This window comes from Bubalus kerabau, chromosome 11 (assembly GCF_029407905.1).
Source record: "Bubalus kerabau isolate K-KA32 ecotype Philippines breed swamp buffalo chromosome 11, PCC_UOA_SB_1v2, whole genome shotgun sequence".
Lineage (NCBI taxonomy): Eukaryota > Metazoa > Chordata > Mammalia > Artiodactyla > Bovidae > Bubalus > Bubalus kerabau.
In genome coordinates, this window is record NC_073634.1 from 54,931,720 (window position 1) to 54,950,600 (window position 18,881).

Consider the following 18,881-nt stretch of genomic DNA (forward strand, 5'->3'; position numbering starts at 1 on the left):
TTACCTTCTCCAGGAACCATAAGGGTGAAGTGAAGTGAAGTGAAAGCTGCTCAGTCGTGTCCAACTCTTTGCCCATGGGGTTCTCCAGGCCAGAATCCTGGAGTGGGTAGCCTTTCCCTTCTCCAGGGGATATTCCCAACCCAGGGATTGAACCCACATCTCCCGCATTGCAGGCGGATTCTTTACCAGCTGAGCTACCAGGAAAGCCCAACCATAGGGGACTAGAGGATTAATGGAATCTAGAAAGGAGTTCTGTTAACAGGGATCTCATTTTAACAGAGGAAAAGTTCTATTTTTGAAAAATAAATAGATAAACCATTCATTCTGCAGTAAGGCATACTAGCAGAGGAAAGAATGGTTCTTAGTAGGTCATCAGAGAACTCTACACAGTAATAAGTGCAGTTATGTGAACATTCAATTGTAAAAATATGGCACTGATAAAGAATGCTGTCTGTGCTATATAACTGATGTAGTAAGTGTGAGTTTATAGTTGTTACTCTATGTCCATATCCACTCACTGGTCTTTTAGTGTGACTTTCACCACATCTTCTTCATTTGTACCAATGTTTGGGACACAGGGGAACCTTTGTTGGAAAAGGAAAGTAGCTAGCTCTTATGGAAACATGCTGAAATTTTGATTATCTTACTATTGTATTCTTTCTTGCAATAAGAAACTTCTTTCTAGAAAAATATATTTAGAATGTTTTTTGTTTTAATATAACATCTTTCTATACATATAACATTATGAAACAGTCATCACTATGGAAGAAAAAAATAGAGCATAGTTATTCCATTTATTTATCAAGCTTCACCAATCCATGTACGTTTGTTTTTTCCTAATCACCATTTTTTTATTGATAAGGATTTATGTCTGAAAATGTGACATAAAGTATTCTGTTTATCATCCTGAAAAGTGGATGTTTCTACTCATTAAGCCCTTATGCCTATATTTTGGATGGATTCGACCATGATTTTAAAAATTGTACAGAAGTATTTTAACATGAGGAGATACGTAGTTCAATAAACACCTTTATATCAACTGTCCATGCTTCCAAATTTATGTACATGAATTCTAATTTTAAAAAAGAATAATTATTAAAAATTAATCCACTTGTGGTTGATATTTCAGAACTAGGGTCTAGAATGGTCTAATATAGTAGAATGAATATAATGTCACTGTTGGAATAACTGATTTAATCCATCCTTGAATGGTATAAAAGTAAAGCTAACGAATACATTATAAATTCAAAACTGTGATATACTGAACTCTCTAAAAAAGATTCCCATTTCCAAAAGAGAAGATGAAAATGAAGATTTTTTGGAAAGATTTTATATCCATCATGTTAACTCTATGTGACCTCATCATCATGATAGACAACATCCAGTTGAAATATCGTTCTTTAAATGTACTATATTTTTAAAATAAAAATTTTTATAGATACTCTATTCAGATCAGATCAGTTGCTCAGTCGTGTCCGACTCTGCGACCCCATGAATTGCAGCACGCCAGGCCTCCCTGTCCATCACCGACTCCCGGAGTTCACTCAGACTCACGTCCATCGAGTCAGTGATGCCATCCAGCCATCTCATCTTCTGTCGTCCCCTTCTGCTCCTGCCCCCAATCCCTCCCAGCATCAGAGTCTTTTCCAATGAGTCAACTCTTCGCATAAGGTGACCAAAGTGCTGGAGTTTCAGCTTTAGCATCAGTCCTTCCAAAGAAATCCCAGGGGTGATCTCCTTCAGAATGGACTGGTTGGATCTCATTGCAGTCCAAGGGACTCCCAAGAGTCTTCTCCAACACCACAGTTCAAAAGCATCAATTCTTCAGCACTCAGCCTATATGTAATTTTTATAAAACTCAAATCAATACATTTTAACAGAACATATAGAATACTAATTAAGTACTGGCTAGATAGCATATTAAAAAGCAGAGACATTACTTTGCCAACAAAGGTCCATCTAGTCAAGTCTATGGTTTTTACAGTGGTTATGTATGGATGTGATTGTTGGACTGTGAAGAAAGCTGAGCACCAAAGAATTTATGCTTTTGAACTGTGGTGCTGGAGAAGACTCTTGAGAGTCTCTTGGACTGCAAGGAGATCCAACCAGTCCATCCTAAAGGAGATCAGTCTTGGGTGTTCATTGGAAGGACTGATGCTGAAGCTGAAACTCCAATACTTTGGCCACCTCATGTGAAGAGTTGACTCATTGGAAAAGACGCTGATGCTGGGAGGGATTAGGGGCAGGAGGAGAAGGGGATGACAGAGGATGACATGGCTGGATGGCATCACTGACTCGATGGACATGAGTTTGGGTAAACTCTGGGAGTTGGTGATGGACAGGGAGGCCTGGTGTGCTGCGATTCATGGGGTCACAAAGAGTCAGACATGACTGAGCAACTGAACTGAACTGAACTGACTCAAATGAACTCTGAAAGTTAATTAAAGAGACTTTTACTATAATCTCACTACTATAATATATTAATTTTTAAATTGTATTTACATAGTCCCAGATACAGGAAAAAAAAAATGACCTTTATAACACTTGATGATGGATGATAGGTAGTAAGTAAAATATATCTGGAATTTTGAGGAGAGAAATAATCTTCAAAAATAGTAACAATCATTTAAAAGTGGCAAAGAAAAACATCTCTGCTGGAGAGTCTTATTAATAAAGCATTTTGTAATAAAAAGTCTATTTCTTTAACTTGGCTAACAATGTGGAAGTCATTCCAGATTTCGTCTTTTCTCTTACACTATCATGTACTTGTTCTATGTAATTTTTCATTGCCTTATGCAAAAATACATTTCTATTGCAGATTCATCATTTCTCATTTTAGCTGGAGGCACAGACCCCAATTATCCTTGATTTAAATTTATGTCCTCCAGCACACTCACTGGAGGCTACCCACTCCAGTATTCTTGGGCTTTCCTGGTGACTCAGTTGGTAAAGAATCTGCCTGCAATGTGGGAGACCTGGGTTTGATCCCTGGTTTGGGAAGATCCTTTGGAGAAGGGAACAGCTACCCACTCCAGTATTCTGGCCTGGAGAATCCCAAGGACTATACAGTCCCTCGGGTCACAAAGAGTCAACACAACTGAGCCACTTTTACTTTGGCATGCATTATTGAGCACCTTATTTAATTACATAAACTAGAAGGATTAATAAAGCTTTTCTATTTTCCTGAATTGTATCACATTTAGCAGAAAGACAAAATTCATTTTGATAGGCATTATATAATCAGGAGAATATGAGGTAAGAAGAACAATTGAGGGATGACAGCTCAATTCAGCCTAGGGCAGTGAATAAAACGATTGCCAACAGATATGAGTTATGAAGTGACATTTTGGATTTAACCTCAAAGATGAAAATTAATGTCTGAGTATTGCATCAAAAGACCACATTCAATTGTTACTTAAAGGCAGGTTTACCTGTTTAAGATTCTTCACATTTGAAAGGTAATAGTGGTTTCTTATATATTTAAATTTTCTTTTAAATATATATATATTTAAATATTATGTATACATGAATTATGTATGATGTATAATTATACAAGTATATATTATGGAAGTATTTACAAAATATATCATTTTCCAAATATAATTTCTGAATGATTATAGTATACCTAATATTTTACTATTTCTAATTCATTCACTTCTCTATGCCAACTTCTCACTTCTCTAACAAGCCAGAAATAGTGGTACATCAATGAACTGGGATGGCAGAAATCTATTGAACAAAATCTTTTGATAAGCAAGATAACAAGGAAAAGAGCATGATCTTTTGAATCTTCAGAGGTAGAGCTATTGTAGGAGAGCTTATTTCTGATGCTCATTATGAAAATAATTTGCTTCTAGCTTTTAAAATCTCAGTTTCGTGCTTTCAATCAGTTTTGGAATGGAAGACTAATATTTACCAAATGGGTGCTTTTGATTTGAATGAACTTGCACAAATAATATGCAATAAAATAAAATTAAAATTCAAGACCTTTCTCAGAGCTGAAATGCTGAACACATGTTAGCCATCCTCTCCCAACCCTTCCTAAGGAAATTTACTTTAAAAAATTGAAGAATCTTTTTAATAATTTGAAGAACTCTGTATTCTAATGTTGATATTACTGTTTGGATTTATTTCAAATGTAAGAAAGCAATGTATGTCATATATTCAGGTATGCTATTTCCTCCATTGCATACTCAGCATTGTTGTTATTCCATAACACTTTTTTCCTCAAATAAATGTTTTTGCATTGTTGTCTTTGGGAGACAGGGTGTACAGTGGTAACTAAAGGTTCTTAAATCAAACAGCCTATCTTGGAGTCCTGGCTCTACCTCCTGATATTGGAAAAGTATCTTATCCTCTCTGCTCTGCAGTTTTCTCAAGTGTCAAAGAGCTATAGAGTGTTCCAATCTACTTCATCGGGTTGCTGCAAAGATTAAATCTGATAATATGTATAAAGGGTTTACCAAAATACCTGGCATATTTAAGGGCTCAATAAATATCACCTGCTTCTGCTCCTGTTGTTTCTGTTGCTGTTCTTTCAAAGATCATTCTCCCTCATTCAGCCAAAACAAGAGATCCTGAAACTGTTATGTATGTGATCATACATACACCAGTACTGGGTTCAGTAAAAGCAGTACTGGGTTTCAGAGAGTTAAAGTTTTGTATGGAAGAGCAGGGCAATAAAATATAGTGGGAAATTGATACCTGGTTCTGTTAAGCTCAGAAATGGAGAAGGAAGAAGTTGATTTAGAGAAACACTGCTTCATCACCTGTTACCAATCTTTGCATATGGAAGACCCTCCTCATACTTTTGGTTAAAGTAATAGAAGCCACATATGAAACAATGAGTGTGAAGTATTTAATTCACTATATTAAAGTGCTTTCTTTTTCTGATGCTGCGACAATTTATCATAAACTTAGTGGCTCAAATAAAACAAATTATTAGCTTACAGTTCTGAGGAAAAGTCTAAAATGATTCTCTCTGGGCTAAAATCGAGGTATCAGCAGGGCTGTATTCCCATCTAGGGGCTATAAAAGAGAATCAATTTCCTTATGTTTTCCTGCTTATGTGCATGCTTAATTGTTAAGTCATGTCTGACTCTTTGCAACTCTTTCAATTATAACACTAGGCTCCTCTGTCCATGGGATTTTTCAGGCAAGAATACTGGAATAGGTTGACATTTTCTTCTTCAGGAGATCTTCCCAACCCAGGGATAAAATCTGTATCTCCTGTGTTTCCTGTATTGCAGGTAAGACTTTTTACCTGCTGAGCCATTGGGGAAGCCTTTTCCACTTATAGGTATAGCTTTTATTCCTTAATTATTTTCTTGTATCATGGAAGCCAGCAAGAACGGGTTAGGTTCTTCTCACATCACATTATCCTGACTCCTCTTCTGCTCCTTCTTCCACTTTAAGGACACTTGTGATTATATTGGGCCCACTCAGATAACCCAGGATAACTTCCTCATCCCAGGTCAGTTAATTAGCAGACTTAACTCCATCTACAACTTTAATTTTTCTTTGCTGTATAATCTAATGAATTCACAGATTCTGGGGACCAGAAGGGAGACATCTTTGGGATATTATTATTCTGTTTACCATACTCACTGCTTCAGGGAACTATACAAAGATAAACAGCACATTAAAATTATGCTCTAATCTTGAAAATTATGATTTTATTTGTATTACCTTCTAAGCAACTGTTTCTTTGGGCAGCAAAAAGAGAAGTATAATAACCCAATTTCAGAACAGCTTAAGGAAAACAGAGCTGAATTTTCTTACTTTTTTGTATAGCTGCTAATGAGCAAAATGATCAGAGTTTATATGGTAGTTATTATAAACTAATCAGGGCATTGGGGAAATCACTGTCTTACCCTTAGCCTTCAGCAAGTCATTGGGCATTTTATAGCCTGTTTTTACATAGGAAGGAGGAGGATAGCAAATACTGCCTTATATAATTACAATTCTTTCTCACATATGCATGGGAAGGAACCTCAAAATATGAGAAGAATGCAAATATATATTGAGTTGGCAAAAATATTTGTTCAGGGTTTTCCATAGCATCTTATGGAAAAAAACATGAACAAGCTTTTTGGCTAACTCAATATTTGTGTGATTAATTTGATACCTTATGTTCTTGGGGATAAAGATGTGGGAAGATGGTTATTTATCTCTCTAACCTTTAGCTACATTGCCATGGGATGTCAGGAGAGATATGATTTTATGTCAAATTGACTCTATTTACAATCAGAAAATTCTTAATTGTATCTAAGTACTATACATTTAGCAGATTGAGGTCATATTATGGGCTGGAAAATATCCTGCCAAATTCACATGTTAAAGTCCTAAACCCCAGTAGCACAAATTTGACTTTTAGAAGTAGGATCTTTAGAGAAGCAATAAAATTAAATATTATTAATGTGGGTCCTAACTCAATATGACTGGTATCCTTAAGAATATATGAAATTTGGATATAGACACATACAGAGAGAGAAGAACACAGAGAGAAGAAGGGGACCTACAAGCCAAGTAGAGAGACATTAAACAGATACTGCATGCATGCCCTTCATAAGGAACTAAACTTGCCAACCCCTTGGTCTTAGAATTCTAGCCTCAAATGTGTGAAAAATACAGTTTCTGATATTTAAGCCACCCAGTTCTTCTCTATGTTGTTATGGCAGTCTTAATAAACTAATACAGGTATTAATAATGAGATTGTGGAAGATATGCACCTACACAAAACAATTAGCCTTGCAAATATTAATGATTTTTTTCTTCATGTGCTCAGAATGATTTATTTCATGTAAGCCCTATGGTAGGTATCATGATGGAGATATAGACTTCATTCATAACCACTTCTACTATAAATATGTTTTCAATCTAGTATATAGAGTCAATGTAGTTTTCTCTTGCCTTTATCTAAAAGTAGAATATGAGAACTTACTCTCAGTGGTTTATTTGCTAAGTTGTGTCTGACTCTTACAACCCCGTGGACTGTAGCCTGCCAGGCTCCTCTGTCCATGGGATTCTCCAGGCAAGAATACTGGAGTGGTTTGCCATTTCCTTCTAAAAGTAAAATATGAGAACTCTCTCTCAGACACTGTGTCAAATAGTCATGTGCATTGAAAGATTACTTACATCATCATTAATGGCATCATGAACAGTGAGGAAAGGATGGTTGGTATCACTTCCTGCCCTTAATTATCTCTGAATATTAGAATTAAAATTATCTTGTTAGAGCTCTGCAATAAGTCCACTGTAAACAAAGATACAAAGCCACCTTGTAAGAATTATTTGTGAAACTCACATCATTTCAATGGAGCAATTATTTCTATTTTGGTGTATAATGAATGTATCCTACTGTATTGATATATGATATTTCTCATATATAGTACAAGGCATGTATATATACTGTTATGTATATTAAAAGATATAATTTTTAGCTAAGCAGTACTTTTTAGTTTTAATCCAGATAAGAGAGTTTTTTCCTTTATGAATTGTTTGGCAATGAGGGAGTTTGTAGGTTCCTGTACCCTCAAGTAGAATATGTGATGAGTCACTTCATTAATGTCCAACTCTTTGCAACTTAAGGACTGTAGCCTGCCAGGCTCCTCTGTCCATGGGATTCTCCAGGCAAGAATACCGGAGTGGGTTGCTGTGTTCCTTCTTCCTCCAGGGGATCTTCCCAACACTGGAATTGAACCCATATCTCCTACATCTCTGGCATTGAAAGCAGGTTCTTTACCCACTGAGCCATCTGGGAACCCTCCAAGTAGAATATAGTAAGTGGCAAGAAGATGCAAATTAAGTTTTACAAGGTAATGAAGAAATAAATTGAACTTTATAATTAAGATAATTAAGGAGACTTTAAAGGGAATATGGGTTTGCCACCACATAACACAACTAAGCTGAACTAACCTGATGAAAATGAAATGGAATGTGTAGCCTGTGCAGAGGATATTTATGGTTTTGATGAAAGAGAAGAAAAATAAGATAAACTAGTAAATTAAAAAATCATATTAGAATAAAATTTAGAGCTATTTATTCATCATTTTCTTTCTTTCTATATATAAAGCAACTTTAAGACTTTTACCCGAGTTAAACATTTTTAGCAGCATTATTTATAATAGCCCTAAAATTAAAACAATCTAATTGTTCAGCAAATGATGAATGTATAAACACAATGTGGTATGTCCACACAATGAAACATTATTTATCAATAAAAGAAAGATAGGCAGTAATGTCAACATCATGGCAACATAAGATGTTTCCCTTTCCACACCTCATTTTTAACAGCTAATTATACATTTGCCCATGGACAAAAGTGCACTTGTGGGAGTCATGTGATCCAGTGCCATATGCCAAGAGACATATGGACAGTCTTGCCCTTCTGTGTATTTGGTAAGAGGCAGATGGAACTTAGTATGGACTGAGCAGCCAACAGAGCCAACAGACCTGCCCTAATCCTCTTCACACAATCAGTAAAAACATGGTGTGTGTTGACCCCATGGGCACATATTGGAGATTGGATTTAAAAAAAAAAAGAAATAAAATATATGCATTTGTGTGTATAACTTTTTTGAACCTGTTACAACACTAAAACATGCATACTGTTTATAATCTCTTTACATAAAAAAGTAAACTGATGCAAAAAAGTTTGCTTATTGGTGACACCCTAGGGAAACAATGAATTCTGCACATGAAACCAGATAGTCAGTATATAGAATCTATGTTCTTCATTTTTACAGTATACTATTTCTATTGAATGGTAATTTAATTAATTTATTTTTGTAATATGTATGTGCTCAGTGCACAGTAACTCAGTCATATCTGACCCTTTGCGATCCGAAGGGTTGTAGCTGTCCAAGTTCCTCTATCCATGGAATTTTCTAGGCAAGAATCCTGGAGTGGATTGACATTTTCTACTCCAGGGGTGTCCTACTTCCTGACAGGGATTGAATCTGTGTCTCTTATGTGTCCTGCATTGGCAGGTGGATTCCTTACAGGTAGTGCTACCTGGGAAGCTCTTATTTATGTAATAGTGAATATTCAACATCATGTGAAAAAATACTAACTGAATTTGTATTTTTTTTGTCCAGTATGGTTACATATACCAAGCCTTGCTCTGGTCACATCGCAAACCCAAAGGAGCTGTAACTTGGAGCAGAAAACATTGATCTCCCACCATCGTGAATTACTCTTTTAATCAGGGCTTACTCTGTGCATCTAAGACCTGAAACCACCAGCAAAAAACAATCATGCCTACAGTTGTCATTCTGGACTGCTGGCACTAAGCAGTGGTTTCTTTCTCTTGGCACATACTGCTTAGCTGCTGGCATGACAAGTTTGTTTTTGTTTTTTCCCCTCACTGAAGCTCCAGGAAAACACTATTGATTTTTTCTGAATGACTAAAAAAGAATCACTATCTTGTGATCTCTCTTGCATTAGCCTTGGGACTGTAATTTTCCAACCTAGACATAACATGGCTAAAAATACCAATTTCATATATTTAAGAAGAGTGTAAGATATTGATGATTTTACTCATTTATTTTTGACTCAATGAATACAATGGAATATACAGCTTTATTCTTTTGTAAAATTCTTAATGATGAGTTATTCAACCTCTTGATAAACTTCTATTCAACCAAAGAAATATCAGTTTCTGGTCATAGGGGGAAGAATCATCTTTCAGAAATGTAAGTGGAAAATTTCAGAAAGTCAGTGGCAGTTGCAATAAATATTTTGCCTTTACTTTTGAGCATAATAAGGAAGTCCTTCCTTCCATTTTTCATATATATATATATATATATATATATATATATATATTTACCTCAAGGTAAGAACAAAATATGAGATGTCACAGTTGAATATTTTACTCTCTATAAAAGTTTGTGGTTACCATAGAAGGGATTTGTACATTGCAGTGGAGATACTAGGAGTAACATTCTCAGTGAGAAACTCTTCAGAAAGATGTCTTTATAATAAGACCTACAGTTCCGTATCAGTTACCCTACATTCTAGCTGACAACCAGGAGTATAAGAGAAGGGGTAAATTAGCTATTGCAATTTCTACTGTTATCACTGTCAATACTATTTATTATAGATTTTTACCTGGCATCATCTTAATCACTGGTGGGATGCTGGGAAAGATAGAAGGCAGGAGGAGAAGGGGATGGCAGAGGATGAGATAGTTGGACGGCATCACCAACTCAATGGATATGAGTTCGAGCAAATTCCATGATATGGTGAAGGACAGGGAAGCCTGGCGTGCTGCAGTCCATGGGTCGCAAAAAATTGGACTTCACTGAGTGACTGAACAACAAATGTTAATCACACATATGCATTATTTTATATATTCCCTACAGAAACATCATGAGGTCGATTTTTGTTAATTTCACTTACAGTTGAGAAAATATGCTCAGAGATTTTAAGAAACTTGCTTTTAATTTCACTGCTGCTGCTAAGTCACGTCAGTCATGTCCGACTCTGTGCAACCTCATAGATGGCAGCCCACCAGGCTCCTCCGTCCCTTGGATTCTCCAGGAAAGAATACTGAAGTGGGCTGCCATTTCCTTATCCAATGCATGAAAGTGAAAAGTGAAAGGGAAGTCACTCAGTCGTGTCCTCTTCACGACCCCGTGGACTGTAGCCTACCAGGCACCTCCGTCCACGTTCATGGGATTTTCCAGGCAAGAGTACTGGAGTGGGTTGCCATTGCCTTCTCCAATAATTTCACTGGTAGTACTTAATCAAGTTGAACTAAGATCTGTCAGAGTCAACTTATATCCTTTAATCACTAAGATATAAGTCATAAACCTTTGCTCAATTTTTCTATTCCTAAATTATGTGGGTTGGTGATTTGATGACATTTGAGGCAAAACTCATTTGTTGAAAATTTAAATTAAAAATAATAATAATAATGAAATTAAGAGAAGATACCCTAGGTCAGAGAAGTGTGTGTGTGGAGGGGGTGGGAGTAAAAAAGATATGTATATATATAATAATGATCTTCTCTGTAATAATGATCAGCAGAGGGAAATGAAACATTTAGATATATCCCATTATTCTTTGCCAATACATGGCTGTCCATAACATAGAAGGCATTCTAAATAAAACAGAGAACTTAACGCATTGAGACCAAATATTTCCTTGAAATTTTTTTCAATGTAGCTTTCATGACAGAGACTAACCTTTCTTTTTTTTTTTTTTTAATAAAAAGTGAGTAACTGTACTCATTTTTCAAAAGCAATCCAATTCATGAATTTGTAAAATCTGTCTATAAGGTCCATGTTAGGGTACATAATCCTGATTTGCAAGTAAAGAACTGAGTCTTAATCTCAGACTGATCATAATCAGCAAAATCTAATATAATTAGTTTTCCAGACTTGTCTTAATGGACATCAACATCTCTACATTTTCAAAAATACCATCTATGGGAAGTCAAAACCAGAGCATTCAAAATCAAATTTTCCTATACTTTAAATGCCTGTCAGCATCTTCTTCCATCCATTCCCAAATTTCAAAAAGATCTGCATTTCTTAAATACAGCAGATGGCTCAGGACCTTCTTTTCATAATTGTGGGATGTCATTTAATCACATAGTGTTCAGGTTTTAAGCCTCCTATCTCCATCAATTGCCACTAATCACTAAAATATTTTAAATTTTATTTTATATGGGAGTATAGTTAATTCACCCTGTTTATTTAACTTATATGCAGAGTACATCATGAGAAACGCTGGACTGGAAGAAACACAAGCTGGAATCAAGATTGCCGGGAGAAATATCAATAACCTCAGATATGCAGATGACATCACCCTTATGGCAGAAAGTGAAGAGGAACTCAAAAGCCTCTTGATGAAAGTGAAAGTGGAGAGTGAAACAGTTGGCTTAAAGCTCAACACTCAGAAAACGAAGATCATGGCATCTGGTCCCAACACTTCATGGGAAATAGATGGAGAAACAGTGGAAACAGTGTCAGACTTTATTTTTCTGGGCTCCAAAATCACTCCAGATGGTGACTGCAGCCATGAAATTAAAAGACGCTTACTCCTTGGAAGGAAACTTATGACCAACCTAGATAGCATATTCAAAAGCAGAGACATTACTTTGCCAACAAAGGTTTGTCTAGTCAAGGCTATGGTTTTTCCTGTGGTCATGTATGGATGTGAGAGTTGGACTGTGAAGAAGACTAAGCACTGAAGAATTGGTGCTTTTGAACTTTAGTGTTGGAGAAGACTCTTGAGAGTCCCTTGGACTGCAAGGAGATCCAACCAGTCCATTCTGAAGGAGATCAGCCCTGGGATTTCTTTGGAAGGAATGATGCTAAAGCTGAAACTCCAGTACTTTGGCCACCTCATGTGAAGAGTTGATTCATTGGAAAAGACTCTGATGCTGGGAGGGATTGGGGGCAGGAGGAGAAGGGGATGACAGAGGATGAGATGGCTGGATGGCATCACTGACTCGATGGACGTGAGTCTCAGTGAACTCCAGGAGTTGGTGATGGACAGGGAGGCCTGGCGTGCTGTGATTCACGGGGTCGCAAAAAGTTGGACATGACTGAGCGACTGATCTCATCTGATCTGATAGTTAATTAATAATGCTCTGTTCATTTCAGGTGCATAGAAAAGTGATTCAGTTATACATATGACATGTATCTATTCTTTTTCAAAAATTTTCCCCATTTAGCCTATTACAGAATACTGAGCATATTTTCTGTGGTATAAATAAGTTATTGTTGGTTATCTGTTTTAAATATAGTAGTATGTATGTGTCAATACCAAACTCCCAATTTATCCCCCCTACCATCTTTCCCTTTTGGTAAGTGTAAGTTTGTTTTCTAAGTCTGTAAACCCATTTCTGTTTTATAAATCCATTTGTATCATGTTTTTTTTTAAGATTCAGCATATAGGTGATATTGTATGATATTTGTTTTTGACTTACTTCCCTTAGTATGATAATCTGCAGGTCCATCCATATTGCTTCAAATGGCATTATTCCACTCCTTTTAATGGCTGTGTAATATTCCATTGCATATATTTAATACATCTTTATCCATTCATCTGCAAATGGACATTTAAGTTGCTTCCATGTCTTGACTATTGTAAACAGTGCTGCAGCGAACATTGGAGTAAATGTATCCTTTCAAACCACGGTTTTCCAGATATATGCTCAAGAGGGGAATTGATAGACCATGTGTTATCTATACTTTGTTTTTTAAGGAAACTCCATGTTGTTCTTCATAGTGGCTGTACCAATTTATATCACATGCAACAGTGTAGGGACTTCCCAGGTGGTGCTATTGGTAAAGAACATGCCTGCCAATGAAGGAGATGTAAGAGACATGGGTTTGATCCCTGGTTGGAAAGGTCCCCTGGAGAAGAGAATGGCAACCCACTCCAGTGTTCTTGCCTGGAGAATCCCATGGACAGAGGAGCCTGGCAAGCTATAGTCCATTGGGTCACACAGAGTTGGACACAGCTGAAGCAACTTAGCATGCATGAACATGAGAAATTAAATATATAAATACATACATTTGTGTGTGTATAGTGTAGTAATGTAGTGTTAGTTACTTAGTCTTGTCTGACTCTTTGTGACCCCATGGACTGTGACCCGCCAGGCTCCTCTGTCCATGGGGATTCTCCAGGCAAGAATACTGCAGTGGATTGCCATTCCCTTCTCCAGAGTGTGTGTGTGTGTGTGTGTGTACATGTATGTATGTATATATGTATATATATTACATTACTATGTTATAAATAAGCATTATATGTTATATATATAAATATGGCTATGGTTTTTCCTATGGTCATGTATGGATGTGAGAGTTGGACTGTGAAGAAGGCTGAGCACCGAAGAATTGATGCTTTTGAACTGTGGTGTTGGAGAAGACTCTTGAGAGTCCCTTGGACTAAAATGAGATCCAACCAGTCCATTCTGAAGGAGATCAGCCCTGGGATTTCTTTGGAAGGACTGATGCTAAAGCTGAAACTCCAGTACTTTGGCCACCTCATGCAAAGAGTTGACTCATTGGAAAAGACTCTGATGCTGGGAGGGATTGGGAGCAGGAGGAGAAGGGGACGACAGAGGATGAGATGGCTGGGTGGCATCACTGACTAGATGGACATGAGTCTGGGTGAACTCTGGGAGTTGGTGATGGACAGGGAGGCCTGGCATGCTGCAATTCATGGGGTCACAAAGTGTCAGACACGACTGAGCGACTGATCTGATCTGATCTGATCTGACAACAGTGTAGGAGGGTTCCTTTTTCCCAAACTCTCTCCAATATTTATTGTTTGTAGACTTTTTGATGATTTTCATTCTGACCAGTATGAGGTGATATCTCACTGTAGTTTTAATAATTACTCTAATAATTAGCAATATTGAACATGTTTTTATGTGCCTCTTGGCCATCTATATGCCTTTTTTGAAGAATTGTTTACCTCTTCTGCTCAATTTTTTGATTGGGTTGTTTATTTTTGATACTGAGCTGCATGAGCTGTTAATATTTGGAGATTAATTCCTTGTCAGTTGCATCATTTGCAAATATTGTCTCCCATTCTTTGGGTAGTCCTTTTTGTTTATGGTTTCCTTTGCTGTGAAAAAGCTTTTGAGCTTAATTAGGTTACATTTGCTTATTTTTGTTTTGTTTCCATTACTCTAAGAGAAAGATCAAAAAAGATAGTGCTGTGATTTATGCCAAAGAGTGTTCTTCCTATGTTTTCCTCAAAGAGTTTTATAGTATCAGATTTTATATTTAAGTCTTTAGTCCATTTTGAGTTTATTTTTATGAGTGATATTGGAGAGTGTTCTAATTTCATTCTTTTATATGTAGCTGTCCAGTTTTCCCAGCACCACTTATTGAAGAGACTGTCTTTTTTCCATTGCCTAGCATTGCCTCCCTTTTTGTAGACTAATTGACCATATTTGCATGGGCTTATTTTCTAGGTTTCTATCCTGTTCCATTGATCTATTTTCTGTTTTAGTGAAAGTGCCATAACATTTTGATGACTGTAGCTTTAACTATAGTCTGAAGTCAGGGAGTCTGATTCTTCCAGATTTGGTTTTCTTTCTCAAGATTGTTTTGGAATCTTGAAACAAAGGACCTATTAAGGGTATTTTGTGTCTCCATATAAATTTAATTTTTTTTTGTTCTAGTTCTGTGAAACATTCCATCAATAATTTGGTAGGGATTGCATTGAACTGTAGATTGAATATTTTTTTTCATATTAATATATGAGTTGTACTTTAATACTTTTATCTATAGAGAGGTATATATTAATGAGGTATATATTACCACTCTATAGAGGTAATTTTGAAATGATGGATCATCAACTATATAAAACCTGCTACCTACTGTTGAAGAGGAAAAAAGTTGAGACCATGAGCATAGTTTTCACTTTGTTTCTTTAATTATCCTCTTCACGACTGGAGAAAATAGTTTTTGTTTATCTAACAAGATGCCCTTTTCTGTTATCAGATCAGAAGTCAATAAATTGTGAAAGAATAAAATGTGAATTACCTAATACATATTTTGGTCTTATTTTTATATACTTTGTAATATTCATGGTGTGTTTTAGATCATAAAATTAAACATATTTTTTAATATAATGACAGGAAATAGAAAAGTCTATTTAAACACAATTTCTTATCAGCAAGACTTAAAAAGTAAAAATTTTATAAAAAAATTCTGATAAAGACTTGGTAAGAAGGAAATTATAATATGGAAAAAGGTGACTGGTAATAGACATATTTTGGTCTATATAATAAGACAAAAAGAATGAAATTAAAAATACAATAAATAGAATCAGCAAAGGATTAACATAGTATAGATATGCAAGATAATAACTAATAAAAGAAAAAGATGATATGAGTTTGTACAATATATTTTGAATCCTTATGGATATCATAACTTTAAAATTAGAGATATGGGATGATGTTTTATTCAAAAAGCACTGATATTCTCATTAAAAATTGTGTCCAAGGGGAATTTAGAATTTTAGTGACTATGTTTTAACAGATGTAAGGCATTTTATAGCAGAGCAGAGGGAGTAGAGAAGGCACTATCTTATTCCTAGTACTTCATTTCTCCAGTTTCCAAAGGCATTTAGCAATATGTTTTGGTTGGTAGTCTTAGTTTGTGGTGTATCATATTTAATACAATACTTTCCCTAGTTTGCAAGGTAATAAAATAAAAAGAGCAACTTAAACAATACCTTTGTAAAATAGTCAAAAGAAACTTATTTTTGATTAATCATTGTAAAAATTATATGTAGTGATTCTTTTAGATATATTTCTTACAGTAAGGTCCTTTATTAATAGCACATAGACATCATTATTTCCACCCTAACTCTCAATGTCTGATATACATTTACTAATAGGAACTATATATTTAATTGTATAGTTGAATGAAGATGAGCTAAAATAAATATAAGGCGATTTTGAGAAAAAAAGTGAAAGATTAAGAATGATTTCAATAATTGAGCTTTTATGGCAATGCTGTGTTACTATGCAGTAAAACAATGAAATAGAATGATGAATCCGGCAATAGATTCATGTAAGCATATAGAGATCTATAAAGCTATATTTTCATTCTGTTTCATGCATATGCTGCTGCTGCTAAGTCGCTTCAGCCGTGTCTGACTCTGTGCTACCCCATATACGGCAGCCCACCAGGCTTCCCCGTCCCTGGGATTCTCCAGGCAAGAACACTGGAGTGGGTTGCCATTTCTTTCTCCAATGCATGAAAGTGAAAAGTGAAAAGTGAAGTCTCTCAGTCGTGTCCGACTCTTAGCGACCTCATGGACTGCAGCCTGCCAGGCTCCTCCGTACATGGGATTTTCCAGGCAAGAGTACTGCAGTGGGTTGCCATTGCCTTCTCCGAATTCCATGCATATATGTATATATACTTATATATGTATATAGTCTACTGCCTTTCAAAAAATGCAAATATAATTAAGTAGGCTAAAATTATATTTTGAAAAATGTGGTGCTCAGAAATTTGATTCCAGTATTGATAAAAGGTAATTGCTAGCCATTATTTGAACATATACAGAAATAAGATCTCAAAATAGATAGAGTCTTGTGAGATAAAATTATAAAACAGCCTGATGATCTACAAGGGAAAAGAGACAAATCCATTATTTCATTGGGGACTTGGTACTTTTCTTTCAGCAATGGACAGGTTAACAAAATAGAAAATCAGTAAGAATACTGTTGAGCTGAAGAGCATTATCAATCACTTTCATCTAATTGACATTTATACAAATACTCAAAGAACAGTTTAATATACATTCTTTCAAAGCTCATATAAGCCATTCACCAAAACAGACCAGGTTCTTTTTCATTGTTTGATGCACGATACTGGATGCTTGGGGCTGGTGCACTGGGACGACCCAGAGGGATGGTATGGGGAGGGAGGAGGGAGGGGGATTCAGGATGGGGAACACATGTATACCTGTGGCAGATTCATTTCGATATTTGGCAAAACTAATACAATATTGTAAAGTTTAAAAATAAAATAAAATTTAAAAAAGTACTTTAATAGTTTTTTAAAAAGAAATCACTCAAAATTTGTCCTCAGACCACGATGGAATTAAAGTAGAAATTATCAGATCTAAATTTGTTGGGAAGCACAAAACTTCCTGAATAGCCAAAGCAAATATGAGAAAGAACAAAATTGTAGGATTATGCTCCCTTACCTGTTGGGTCAGTGATAAAGAACATGCCAACCAATATAGAAGACATGGGTTCGATCCCTGGGTTAGGAAGATCCCCTGGAGAAGGAAATGGCAATCCATTCTAGTATTATTGCCTGGGAAATCCCATGGACAGAGAAGCCTGATGGGCTACAATCAATCCATGGGGTCACAAAAGAGTCAGATACAACTTACTAACTAAACAAAAACAATAATATTTCAAACTATACTATAAAGCTATACTAAAGGAATCAAAATGATATAATACAGGGGCAAAAATAGATACATAGATCAATGGAACAGAATAGAAAACCTAGAGATATGCCCAAAATAATATGGCCAATTAATCTGTGACATGGAAGGAATCATATATGATATGGAAAGACAGCCTCTTCAATAAATGATGTTGGCAAACTGGATAGATAAATATAAAAGAATCAAATTGTAATGCTTCCTCACACTATATATCCCAAACTCTCAAAATGAATTAAAAACCTAAATATAAACCTAAAATCATAAAACTCTTAGAAGGAAACATAGGCAGTACAAATTTTGACATTGCTTATAGCAGATTTTTTTTTTCTTTTTTTTATCTGTATCCTTGGGCAACGGCAAAAAAGCAAAAGAAACAAATGGGACTACAGAAAACCAAAAAAGCTTTTGCACAGTGAAGGAAACTATCAAAAGAATGAGAAAGCAGCATATCAAATGGTAGAAAACATTACAAATGACATATCTGATAACCGTTAATATCCAGAGTATACAAAGAACTCATACAGGTCAACATCAAGATATGGACAAACAAACCAAAGAAAAATGGGCAGAGGACCTGAGTAAATATTTTTCCAAAGAAGACATGGCAATCTGGACCACAAACTGAACACCAATATTCCTCAGGGAAATGCAAATCAAAACCATAATGAGATATCACTTCACACCAGTCAGAATCACTACCATCAAAAGGTCAAAAAATAACCAGCATTTTTGAGGGTGTGGAGAAAAGGGAACACTCACACACTGTTGATGGGATTTCCGTGGTAGGGTACAGCCGCTATGAAAGTCAGTATGAAGGTTTCTCAAAAACTTAAAAATCAAACTGCTATCTGATCCAGGAATTCCATTTCTGTGTATTTAACTGAAGAACATAAAAATACTAATTCAAAAAGATGTATGTACACCAATGTTCATTA